The 13,069-nt window shown below is 44.7% G+C and overlaps 1 long non-coding RNA gene across 1 annotated transcript in view; it reads left to right on the top strand.

Moving 5' to 3' along the window:
- Positions 1 to 9,078, top strand: part of LOC311621206 — an 80,684-nt gene extending 71,606 nt beyond the window's left edge. The window contains exons 2-3 of the long non-coding RNA XR_014794797.1: positions 1,469 to 1,602; positions 6,510 to 9,078. This is a non-coding gene — a long non-coding RNA (uncharacterized lncRNA). The remainder of the gene's footprint in view (positions 1 to 1,468; positions 1,603 to 6,509) is intronic.
- Positions 9,079 to 13,069: the final 3,991 nt, after the last annotated feature.

Below are 13,069 nucleotides of genomic sequence, written 5' to 3'. Positions count from 1 at the left end.
CAGTTTCTAGTATTTGATAATATCACCATGGTGACTGAAGCCAAATATCTAGAGGAGCAGAGGAGAAACTGGTAGTAGATCTGACATTTAAATTTCATGATGTCAAATATGTCTATCTGAAAAAAAATTGATCCATTTTAAGTTCTTCCCTTTACACCCAAATATTGGGCATTTGTGTTGGTACACCTGGCATCTGTCTTACTTTACACTTGGATTCCCTCATTCAAAGTACTCAAATAGCATTCCAGGGGGCCTGTTAGACCAAATATAAAAATAAAAACAACAAACAACCAAACCTCAACAAAAATTCTTTAAAATCCACTGGTCTTGAGCTCAGTTCAAAACAAATAGCTCATGTATTTGTCCACTTTTTGTTTCTCAGATGAACATCACCGAGACTACATTGGTGTGTTAACCAGCATGAGCAGTGGCCCAAATACAAATGACTAAAGACCACGGGCTAACTTCTCATGGACTATGATAGACTTGGAATTACCCACTGTCTTTCAGTGTGTCATCATATTCCCTTGACATTTTGCATTTAACAAATTTATGAAATCCATAAAATTTGATATTAATTTAATATAACAGAAACAGACTCATAGATGCAGAGAACAAACTGATGGTTGCCATAGCGGAGGGGTTTGGGGATCAATGAAAAAGACGAAGGGTTTAAAAAGTACAAATTGGTGGTTACAAAACAGTCACAGGGATATAAAGTCCAGCATGGGGAATATAGGCAATAACATTGTGATAACTATGTATGGTGAGTCCTTGAATTATTGAGGGGGGATCACTTTGTAAGTTATATAATTGTCTAACCCTTATGCTATATACCTGAAACTGATATAAAATAATATTGAATGTCAACTGTAATTGGAAAATTTTTTGTTTTTAAAAGAGGAGGTTTGGGTACACAGAGCAAAAGGACCAGGTGAGGACACAACAATAAGACAGCCATCTGCAAGCCAAGGAGAGAGGCCTCCAAAGAAACCAAACATGGGACACCTTGATCTTGGACTTCCAGATTCCAGAACTATGAGATAATAAACTTCTGTTTTTTAAGCCAAAATTATATATATATAAATTTAATGTGAATTATATGGTGGCATTAGTGGTACACAATTACTACTTGCACTATGAATATAATAAACACTTTAATATCACTAGTCTATAAGCTTCATTAGAACAGACTCACGTCTGGTTTTCTTCACCATTGTGAAATCTTAGGAAATAATTAAGAAGAAAATGAGTGAATGATCCTTATTAATATGGATAACTTTTAAAATATAAAATAGACCAAAGATGTACAACACCTTTACAGGAGAAACTATGAAACATCATTGAGAGAAGTTAAGAGGAGCTAAGTAAATGGAGTGATGTAACATGTTCATAGATGGGTAGATTTAATATATAAATAATTGTGAAGATAAAACTTTAATGGTAAAAGACTACTTTTTCCTCCCAGGGTCAGAAACAAAACATGGATATCCACTCTCATCCCTTTCTATTCAGCATTATATGGAAAGATCTGACCAGTGAACAACAGAGAAAAAAAAGTCAACTTGATTGAAAAGAAAAATAAAAACTGTCTGTTCATAGGTAAGTGATCATCTATGTAGAAAAGTCAGTGTCCTAACTCTCCAGGGAACAAGTTCCATGGGTTTAACTAGGGAAATGGCACAGGGGTGCTTTCTTTAAGCTGGCCACAGCCTCTCCACACGTTTTCTCTGAGAAATAGTGAAAAACAACCCATACTCCAATCAACTACCTAAAGAATATTTATACAGATACTGTTCACCTGTGGCCACTTACAACCCTCTCAGCCATAGGTACTTAAATATCCCTCTGCCGAGTGGTTTTCTAAGTGCCTTTTGCCAAATTGCTGAGAAGAGAAATCCCATGGTGTCTACGCCATCCCATCCTAACAATGCAGTGTCCTGCCCAGAAACGGCCCGTGACGAGCAGCAGGCAGTGCCCAGTGCACCGTGGTAGGTAAACACTTAGGTGTATTCCCGGCGGCTGTCTTCATCTCCCCCAAGTTTACCTGCTGACAGCACCTGTCAGTGCCTCCCTGCCAGCAGGCCGGTGTGGGCCCCACACATCAGGATTTCTGTTTGCTGAGAACGGAGCCTGGCAAGCATCCCGCCACAAGGAATCTGAAAGCACGGACCTGCCTCAACCCATCTTCCCTGGGACATGCCGCTCAGGTGTGGCCGCGCTCAAAGACATCGCAAACAACGTGTCTTGTTTCGGGAAAACATCATTAATCTACAACAATTAAAGTCTGACAAGATGTCCTCAAGCCATCCCTTACTTTGTTTGCTTATAAGCAACGTTTCATGAGCAATTTAATATCATAAAGTCTGACACGGGTGAAATGGATTCAAGAGATACGGTTGGCTCTTTTCTATTTGATTTTGACCAGATACTTCCAACTAATTACTGATTCTTGGTCATGCTGTCATCTTAAAATACAGACAAGTGGGTTTGTAAGTGCAAAAACTGTGTGATTTTAGTTTTAAGCAGAAATATGTCTGGGCTTGCTGAGTGTCAGCACACTCAGAAAGCTGGCTTTCCTGCAATCTGAAAGTAATATGCACCCGGAGTGGACTTGCACTTCTCTGTGACCCGGTGCTGGGGACTGGGGACAAAAACCCGGTGTTCATAAGCCCAAGCTCCCGTTAGCTCTTCCGAGAGCTCTGTCAGGGCCCCGGGTGCCCCTCCGCCTTCCCCTGCTCCTGGAGAGTCAGGCCGTAGTGGTGCGGGTCCAGCACAGGGGACAAAAGTGCTCAGCCTGGGTCATGTCAGCCCCACCCCAGCAAGGTCAACCTGTTCTCCTCTAAAGACGTTCCATCAGCAATGTGAGGGGCCTGCACTCCTGTGTCCTGAGCTTATCTTAATCCTCACTCACTCCCCAACCCTAACCCTAACTCTAACCCTACCCCTACCCCTAACCCTACCCTAACCCTATCCCTAACCCTATCCCTACCCCTACCCCTAACACTAACCCCAACCCCAACCCTAACTCTAACCCTACCCTTAACCCTAACCCTAATCCTAACCTTAACCCTAACCCTACCCCTACCCCTAACCCTACCCTAACCCTATTCCTAACCCTATCCCTACCCCTTCCCCTAACCCTAACCCCAACCCCAACCCTAACTCTAACCCTACCCCTAACCCTAACCCTACCCCTAACCCTAAACCTACCCCTAACCCTAAACCTACCCCTAACCCTAACCCTAACCCCAACCCTACCCTTACCCCTAACCCTAACCATAACTATAACCCATGAGCCAGCCTGGCATTTGCAGGGACCAGATGTTTGCAGGGCATGGCTCTGTTAACTCGGGACAGACTAAGGACAGCACCCCCGCCCCCCAGGCTGCCCCAACCTCTGGGGACGCTGGGATCTCAAGCCAGCTTCAGGCTGCGGTGAACATGAATGTGTGATACTGACTATTCTCCTGTTTCTGAGAAGGAAAACAATAGCTCATTTTCATCTTTTTCGTTTTGAGCTGTGCTGTGTGGCCTTTGGTTACCACAGAGCAGTGGTCGGCAAACTGAGGCTCGCGAGCCACATGTGACTCTTTGGCCCCTTGAGTGTGGCTCTTCCACAAAATACCTCGGCCTGGGCGAGTCTATTTTGAAGAAGTGGCATTAGAAGAAGTTTAAGTTTAAAAAACTTGGCTCTCCAAAGAAATTCCAATCGTTGTCCTGTTGATAGTTGGCTCTGCAGACTAATGAGTTTGCCGACCACCGCCGTAGAGCTGAGTCCTTGCTGCTTCTGACCTAACCAATCCTAGTGAGATCGGGTTGGGACTTCCATAGAGATGCCTTCTTTTAAACACGCCAGGTTAAGGGCATTAAAAATATCACTTCTCTCTCATATCACTTTAATTTTGTTAAAAATAAAAGAATATTTTAATGATCCTCCCCCGAAAAAGGATAAGGAAAGATATGATGAAGAATAAATTATATCTTTAATAATTATTAGGTTTTGTGAGAAACTCATTACATATCCTTTTTCGGCTTGTTTAGTTTTGTTTGTGTTTTATTTTACCACTGTCTAGTCTAAGTTTCAGGAATGATCGCTCTAGAGCAGTGTTTCCCAAATTTCTCTCATGATGAGAATCACCTGGTGGAGTTGTTAAAACACAGATTCCTGAATCCCAACTAAGAAGTGCTAAACTAGAATTTTGGGGAACATATAGGTAAAATTGTATAGCACTTCTTAGTTGGGATTCAGGAATCTGTATTTTAACAACTCCACCAGGTGATTCTCATCATGAGAGAAGTTTGGGAAACACTGCTCTAGAGTATACTGGCTAGGACAGAAGGTCAGAAACTAGTGTGCAAGCCTGTAGCCGCCATAAAAGCGTGCCCTCGCCTCTCCCGCTGCAGGGAGGCCTGAGAAGGCTCAGCCGCCCTCAGACCCGCTCTCAGGCCCACTGCCCACTGCACCAGCAGGACCCGCAGCAGGCTCACAGGCAGACCCATCTGGCGAGGGGCAGGACTCCTCTGATGAGTGACTCTGGCTGAAGGACTCGCTCTGGCAGACAAAGCTTCCTTAGGACCGAGCTGTGCTCTGGGACTTAGCTTCTAGGCACCCCCTCTCTCCCCCCAACACACACACACACACACACACACACACACACACACACACACACACCCTTCTCCTCTCTCCTGTGCGTTCACCCCTGACTTCCGTAGTGGGAGCAGGTCTCCTCCCGTCTTGGATTTTCAGGGACAATATGGTAGCAACAATCGGGTTGGAAGACAGTAATCACACTGAGCGCTCTCTCTCTCTCTCTCTCTCTCTCTCTCTCTCTCTCTCTCTCTCTCTCTCTCTCTCTCTCTCTCGTCTCCTTGGTTTACTCTCTTTCTCTTTCACCATAATTTCACATTTCTAGAATGTATTATCACCAGCACAAAGACCCCCTGCTAGGAGACCATGATTCGAGAGGCCCAGGTCCTTCTGTTGTATTTCAGTGGAATTCGTGCAAATGCTTGTTTTTCACGGGAGACTAGATGTGGAGTTGATCCCTTCAGCACCTTGGGAAATCTAGTGAAATCAGACTCCATGTTCTTTGGGGAGTTTCATGGGAATTCCTGCATGTGCATCTGCCTATCTGCATATTAATATATTTGCTTACTTATTTATACTGTTGCTAAGATACCCTCCTCTCTACTCCCCTACCCTGTGCCCTGCAGCAGAGGGAGTGACTCAGGTGTGATTAAGCTTAGTCTTTTGGTTGCTATGGCAATCATTTTCATCTTATTTTTTTTAGTTAATTTTCATTTTGACTCAGAAAGTTTCTGGATTCCATTCAAATCACCAGGATAATTCTCTGAGTCACAGTGTCATAGAATTTTAGAGACCAAATGGATTATAGGATTAGCCAGTCCAACTTTTATGTGATCATTCAGATCTTCAAGAAGTATATAGTCAGCATTTATTGTGTGCCAGGCACTAGGCTAGTTACTGACGTCATAGTCCTTTAAGAAAAGGAAAGATGTACATAGGCACGAACCAGGGTGGTTCAAGTGCAAAGCAAGCCCAGCAGAAGGCTCTCCATCTGCCTTGTGGGGTAGGACAGGGGGGAGGGGGGACCAGGAAGAGCTGACAGAAAACAGAACACCTAGAAAGATTCAGAATCGGGCACTTGAGCAGCGGGGGCGCGGGGGGGGGGGGGGGGGAGTTCTTCCCATTCTGTGCCAGGGCCAGCTCCAAGTGCCTTACCGAGGACTCCTTCACGCCGCACACAGCTTACGCAGTAGACTGTCACCCCTCTTAGAGGTGAGGAAGCGAGACTCAGAGGGGCTAGGCAGTGCGCCCAATGGCAGACAGGAGGGACCGTCCAGTGGGCGTGCTGCCTAGCCCCGCACGTCCTGCAGCATGGACTTTGCCAGATTTCCCAGGTTAATCCCTGGCAAGCCCGAGTTGAGTCCAGGTGTCTGATTCCCGGACTGGCTTTCAGGTCTAACTCCTAAGACCCCAGAGTAAGAATCTGTTTTCCTTAGTGGCCTGTCAGAGGCCGAGGACTCCCAGGGTAGCTTCTTACACAAAGGTGAGACATTCCCCAGAATAGCAAGCTCGGGGTCCTTGTTTAGAGTCCCAGGGCTTGGAGGAGGGACTGTGACAAACATGATGCTGAGCATCCATGAGACAAAAGGGCACTGTGAGCAGAGCCTGAGTGTTTGGGCGAATATGACACTCTACCGCATGCGTGGTGTAATAATAATCAGGGTTTCAAAATACTCGGCCAGACTCCGCTGGCCTTGCTCCCATGGACATGCAGACAGATAAAAGACTGTGTTCAGGTTTTATTTTAATCTCTGCCTCCCTGCTTGTGGTCTTGGAGGCCTTCGTATTGAAAGCAAATGATATTTCTACCTTCTCCTTCCCAGGGCAGGAATTTGCATTTTAATTTTGGAACACTTAGGGGAAAATCCAATGAAATGCTTTATTTACTTTTTTGAGATTTTTTTCTTCTTCTTTCCAGGAATGAAGCCTGTTGCTTACTGAGTTGTAGACTCAATACCATACGTCCCCGGGCAGAGGGGCTGCCGGAGCTGCAGACAATGTGTCTGTGTCGCCAGGAGGAAAGAGCCAGCCCCAGGGGCCGGGACCGGGGAGGGGGCTGTCTCAGGGTTTGCATGGGAGTTCGTTTACCTTGAATCAGGAAGTTTATACATACACGAGTTTATACATAAGCTTCAGTGAAGATGTGCAGGAAGTCCTGCTTTGGTAAGGAAAGTGATTTACGTGCATTTTGGTCTTCTGGTTAGCAATTCTGAAGCCCTTCGAATGAAAATGACGACAACACGGCTACCGGTGCGTAATTCTTAGAGGTTGTCTGCATAGCCTGGGCCATGTGATTTATCACTCAGGCTGGACCCTCGGAAAGCACAGTGGGTGCTACGATGCACTGCCACGTAGAACAGCAAAGGAGCAAGAGTGGTCAGCCCAATCAGGGCAAAATGCCCCTTTCTAGCAGAGAACCTGGGTCTGTCTGTTGGCGAGGGCAAAGCCAAGCCCAAGGGAAGGGCCAGGAAGAGGACGTTTCCCACGTGGGCCTGCTGCTCCGACACAGACAACTGGAGCTGGAGGGACAACGGGGTCTACTTCCACCAGACAGGGCGGCCAAGGAACTAGGGCGTCACTAGGCTCTTCACAAAACAGAGGGTCCGGGCCTCCTGGCTCCGCTGAGCTGGGTGTTGGCAGAGGCTCAGCTGTGCCGCGTGGCTAAGGGCCGTGGAAGGAGTGGGGTCAGTCACCTCCCCTCCAGCAGCGGTGCGCTGGCCCACCCTCCCTGTGGCGCCCTCCACCTTTCCTCCCAGCTCCGACACAAGAACACCCGAGGCTCTTCCTGTTGGCGAACTCATGGAGGGTAACACCTGAGCGCCCATCATTGGAGCAGTGCTCTTGGGATTGAGCAGGCCTGTTCTCATTAATCAGCACACTCATTAATCACATCTCCAGAAAACCAATTCGCTGCAGCCTAGCACAGTGGTCGGCAAACTCATTAGTCCACAGAGCCAAATACCAACAGGACAACGATTGGAATTTCTTTGGAGAGCCACATTTTTTTTTAACATATTTTATTGATTTTTTACAGAGAGGAAGGGAGAGAGATAGAGAGCTAGAAATGTCGATGAGAAAGAAACATTGACCAGCTGCCTCTTGCACACCCCTACCAGGGATGTGCCCGCAACCAATGTACATGCCCCTGACCGAAATCGAACCTGGGACCTTACAGTCCACAGACCGATGCTCTACCACTGAGCCAAACCGGTTTCGGCATAGAGAGCCACATTTTTTAAATTTAAACTTCTTCTAATGCCACTTCTTCAAAATAGACTCGCCCAGGTCTTGGTATTTTGTGGAAGAGCCACACTCAAGGGGCCAAAGAGCCGCATGTGGCTGGCAAGCCGCAGTTTGCCGACCATTCCCTAGCAGGAAACGGAGGCTAAGAATAATGACATACAGGGCGCGTCAGCTTTTATGCGGGAGGGAAAGGCCCTTGGGGAGCTGGTGCTGTGGATCAGGCAGGTGCTAGGTGTCGGCCAGGGCCTGAGGCAGGGTGGCTGGGCCGGTGCCGCTGGGAACCTGGGAGCAGGTGTGGCTGAGGAGGACGGGAGAAGGAAAAGGGGTGAGAAGACATGCTTTGCAAACTGCGGCAAAGGCTGTGTTAAGGCTTCTTGAAAGTTAATTAGAGAAATGAGCTCACAAGGAGAGCAGGTGTGGGGTGCCCAGAGCACCCGCGAGTGTTTTCTCTGCCTTTGATTTTGGGCAGGAACTCAGGAATCAAAGACGAGGGATTAATTACCCCCTTGAAGGCAGGTTCCACTGTGCATCTCTCTGTGCTCTTCAGTCTTCCCCGAAAGCCAAGGTGCGTTGGCAGGAGAAAGGGGATGAATTAATCCCAAATATAGAATGTATTTTCCTCTCACTCATTGTAGTACATTCCGTTTTACACCACCAGCCCAGGAGAATTGGAAGGGATACTGTTTGCAGATTTAATAGAAAAATTATAGAATTTGGACATTGTTTGGAAGGAAAGAGCCATTCTTTCTGGAGTGTTATTTTATCTGTGGCGTTATCTTTGTTGCATGAAACCAGTGTTCAGATGAAGATGGAAACATTAAATTAGTCATTCATGCCCTTAGTCACGTTAGCGTGTATATTGCCTGTTGCATATTTGGGAGTTTATGGACAAATATTTTCATTTTCATCAAGATGTTGAATGCTATGAAAATTGATAGCTGTGCAAAAAGATCATAAAATATTTCTCAAGTCTTTTACTTGGATCTTTCTGAGTGCTACTTAAGAAGTTCCGGGTTTTTTTGCCTAGCCGGTGTGGTTCAGTAGTTGGATGTTGACCTATGAATGGTTTGATTCCAGGACAGCAACCATGCCCAGATTGCAGGCTCAATCCCCAGTGTGGGGAGTGCAGGAGACAACCAAATAATGATTCTCTCTCATCATTGATGTTTCAATCTCTCCCTCTTCCTTCCTCTATGAAATCAATAAAAACATATTTTAAAAAAGAAATCCCCTTTTATTGGGTAGCATCCAGTAGTACTCATAAAGTATTGGTCTGTTATACTTCAGATAAACATTTTGTATATATCTCTTTGGGGGCAAGAGCACTAATACAGTGCTTTTCAAACTTTTTTTTACTACAACCCACATAAGAAATATGTTATCTCATGACCCAGTACACACACACACACACACGAATCAAATGTTTCACAAAATAATATCTTTACTATATCAGATATACTTTGATATGTTCTATTTTTTAATGCTGGTCTTGTCTATAAAACTGACTCCTGAATAAGTGAGTGATGACCCACTGAGTGAGACACTGTTCTAGGAGGCTATGGATCAGATACCTGAGAGAGAGTTCATGTCTTAACATTTATTTCCTGTGAGATATTCTGCAAGCACTTTTTCGCAGTTATCCGCTGCAACTAGGAAAACAATGCTAAAACCAAGGCCTAGTCAATCTACTCAGTTAAAGAAGCCAACTCAATTATTTTAAAAATGGAGAATTGTTTCCCATCTGAATGAATTTTTATACTGTCAAAATTGTCTATGCTACAAACTTTCATCTCCTGTATGCTCTGGAATTAATTGGGTGAAATTAATTTTAAATTTGTGATTATTATTGCTAAAGTTTTTAAAGTATAATCCTAAATAACTGGGAAAAGTCACCATTTCTTGGACATTTCAAAAATAATTTACATTTAATCAATAGAAATTCCATTTGATGACCTTATCTCATACTTGGATTTGAGTTGTCCATAGTAAAATCATTCATAAAGAATAAGAGATCTGGTTATTCATATGTAGATTTTGATACCTTTCTAAAAAATTGAATTAAAATATCCATTATCTGAGTTTTCAGGGTAAGATGCAATACACGGTCAGTAATGGCTCACACAATAAAACCTGCAAGCCACTTTTCATCATAAAACTAAGCACACGAACACACACACTTATCCCCTTATATTTTTATTGAGCCCTTACTAAAGTAGAGCTCGTTCAAGCTGAATTAAGGCCTTTCTAGGCCCTAAGCACTGAAGAAATTATTCCACATTCTCTTCTCCATGATTTATTCCCCAAAGACAATCTAAAATAAAATCGTTATCTTCTTTGTGACATAGGTCCCTTCGCAGAATTATGTTTTTAAAAGCATAAAATAAAATGAAATACAATACAGTACTAAAATATAAAATGTGTAATATAAGGAAATAGTCAGAATTTTCTTCCCTTACCCCATTATAATGACTTGGATAATTTTTGAAAATACCAATTCTTTCAGAATCTTTTTCCATATTTTGATGCATGTGTTTTTCTTGTTTCCTTCTTTTCTCTTTAATGCTTCTGCTACTCTTCCCAGCCTTTGCTATGGATTATGTGTGACTTTTAAAATAAAGTGGCTAGAATTTCAGCCTGCAGTCCAAAGGGTCCTGGTCTCCATTAAACTCAAGGGCACGGACCTTAGTTGCTCCCTGGCCCAGGCCCTGTTTGGGGCTCATGCAGGAGGCAACCAATTGATGTGTTTCTCTCACATCGATGTTTCTCTCTGTCTTTGCCTCTCTTCTTCCACTCTCAAAAAAAAAAAAAAAAAATCAATGGAAAAACATCCTCGGGTGAGAATTACAAATAAATAAATAAGCATGGTATTACCCGGTACCTCATTGAGAAGAGGGTTTGTACCACTCCCCAGAAAAGATTGGAACATAACGTGGCAGTATTGTGGTATGGGGGTGGGGAGCGGAGGGAAGAGAAAGCCAATTCTCACACCTCCTTTCAGAGTGCCAGACATCAGCAAGCTGCCCGGAGGAAGGAAAGACCGCTTCCCTGCAGAAGGCCCCCCTTGGTCGTCAGCGGAGTTCTCATGAGCACGTGTGTGAGAGAACTGCCGAAGCCAAGGAAATGCTACTTGAAATAAGCAGTGAGAACACTCCCCAGAAATTAAGGGAAATAAAGCATAAAATATATAGGTCATATTGGATGTTGTCAGGACTACATCTAGTTCTCTTGGTTTTAACATCGATTTATCTTTCCTTTTTTACACTATGGCTTGGGAAATTTTTCTCCTAAGGAATGTAGATCATTTTTACCCATGCCCCCACTCCCAACCTGTACACTTCTAGTCCTTGGAGAGAAGAAAATATCCAAATGCTTAGTGTGTGTTTTCAGTCATCGTTGTGTCCCTGTGTTTAAAAGTAAACATTCCGGTTCTGCTATCGGGATCTGTTTCTTTCCTGCGGGGCGGCCATTTCCCAGTGGGGCTGCTTCTGAGGTCACAGGACACACTCTGAGCTTTCCAAGGACCCACATGCGAACATGTGGAATTATTTTCAGGGCATCTTACCGTCTCTTGCCTCAGAACAAACAGTCCTAAATTATCTGTCACTCTGTAAAGTCTCATGCACTTCCACAAATGCAAACATATTCAATTTATGGAAATACTCTGTCCCAATATTTTCTTTTTGAATTTTTTCTTCACAGGGAATTTTTGCCCCAACAGTTCCCAAAATCTGAGGGACTCTTAGGTCTTTGCTGAAAAATAAATAAATAAATAAATAAATAAATAAATAAATAAATAAATATAAAATCACTTTTTGTAAGTAATAATCTCTAGTTCAGCCATTGACCCCTGGGATTCTGGTTTTCTTCTCACAATGGTTTAGAGGACAATGACAGCAAGCATGTTTAACTTCCCTCAGCCTGGACAGAGCTAATGTTTCCTTTTTTCATTTTAAAAATTGGGATCTTTTATATCATTCTTTTTCCCAAACCTCCAGAATCCCACTCCTCCCTTTTCCCTGGATGAGGCAGTCTTTCACCTCTAACAGCAACCATTTACTCAAGAACAGGCCTTGTAGCGAGAATCTGCTCAGTCTTTCCTGGAGGTTCCAGGGGATGTGCACAGCAAATGTATTATACCAATCTGAATTTGGTGGAAATAAAACTATCAGTTACCACTTAGCCTGCTCTAAGGAGTCAGCAAGAGTGAAGTTCTGAGGCCTGTTCCAAAGCCTGCCATGCTCTGCCTTCTCCTTCTGCTGCATGTTGGTAGACCCCGTCGTATTCTTACTCAACAAACCGTCCACTTGCAAAATGTCCCTCTTGAGCGGCCAGGCCCGGAACAGCCGGGTCGGGTGCGGCCAGGCCAGGAGCAGCAGCTGCCAGGTCCAGAGCAACTAGGTCGGGAGCGGCAGTGACCAGACCCGGAGCAGCTGGTTGTGGAACGAACCAGAGCAACAGAGGCCAGACCCGGAGCAGCCAGGCCCAGAACAGCTCGCTCCTCGCCTGCCCCTGCCCCACAGCTACCTCTCAGACATGGCTGGAAACTTTTGTGGGAACTTGAGGGTCTGCTGAATCAAGTGATGAAGGCTTAGATCTGGATGTGTTGAGTTAGTATAGGGCTGGGGTGTTAATCTATGAGTGCCTTGGGTGGGGCCTGGATGAGGCTGGTTGACCTATTTGGAAATGTCTTTTGTGTGAAATGTATCATTGGGCATGTGGTGGTATTATTGATATGAGAAAATGCTAAGTAACTGATTTACTATCTGAAAAGGGATTTACTATTGGGGAAAGGGAGGGAGGAAGAGACTGAATATAAACTGTGCACCTATGGATAAGGACAATGGGGGATGGGGAGGGGGCGGAGGGTGGGGTGGGAACCTGGTGGAGGGGGGAAGAAATGAGGAACCTTTGTAACAATATGAACAATAAAGATTGATTTTTAAAAAAAAAAATGTCCCTCTTCCTCTGAGGGCAGAGGTCTTCAACCCTCCAAAGCTCCCCGAGGTAAGCCAGGGAGACCGGGGATGGGTGGGTGGGTGGGTGGTGGTAACGGGCAGGAACAGGTGTGAGCTCAGAGTCATGGCAATGTGGGCATTGGCCTTCCTGTAGTGCCACAGACCCCCGGAGATGGAGGCTGGGGCGTCTGGGTTAGCTAGAACTAATACTTGATGGAGAAAAACCCAAAAAAGGTGCAACAATAAGCAACTTCCTTTTCCTCATGCTTTCCTTCACATT

Source organism: Pipistrellus hanaki, assembly GCF_964339955.1.
Source record: "Pipistrellus hanaki genome assembly, chromosome: 4".
Classification (NCBI taxonomy): domain Eukaryota; kingdom Metazoa; phylum Chordata; class Mammalia; order Chiroptera; family Vespertilionidae; genus Pipistrellus; species Pipistrellus hanaki.
This window is presented reverse-complemented; position numbering and strand designations above follow the sequence as displayed.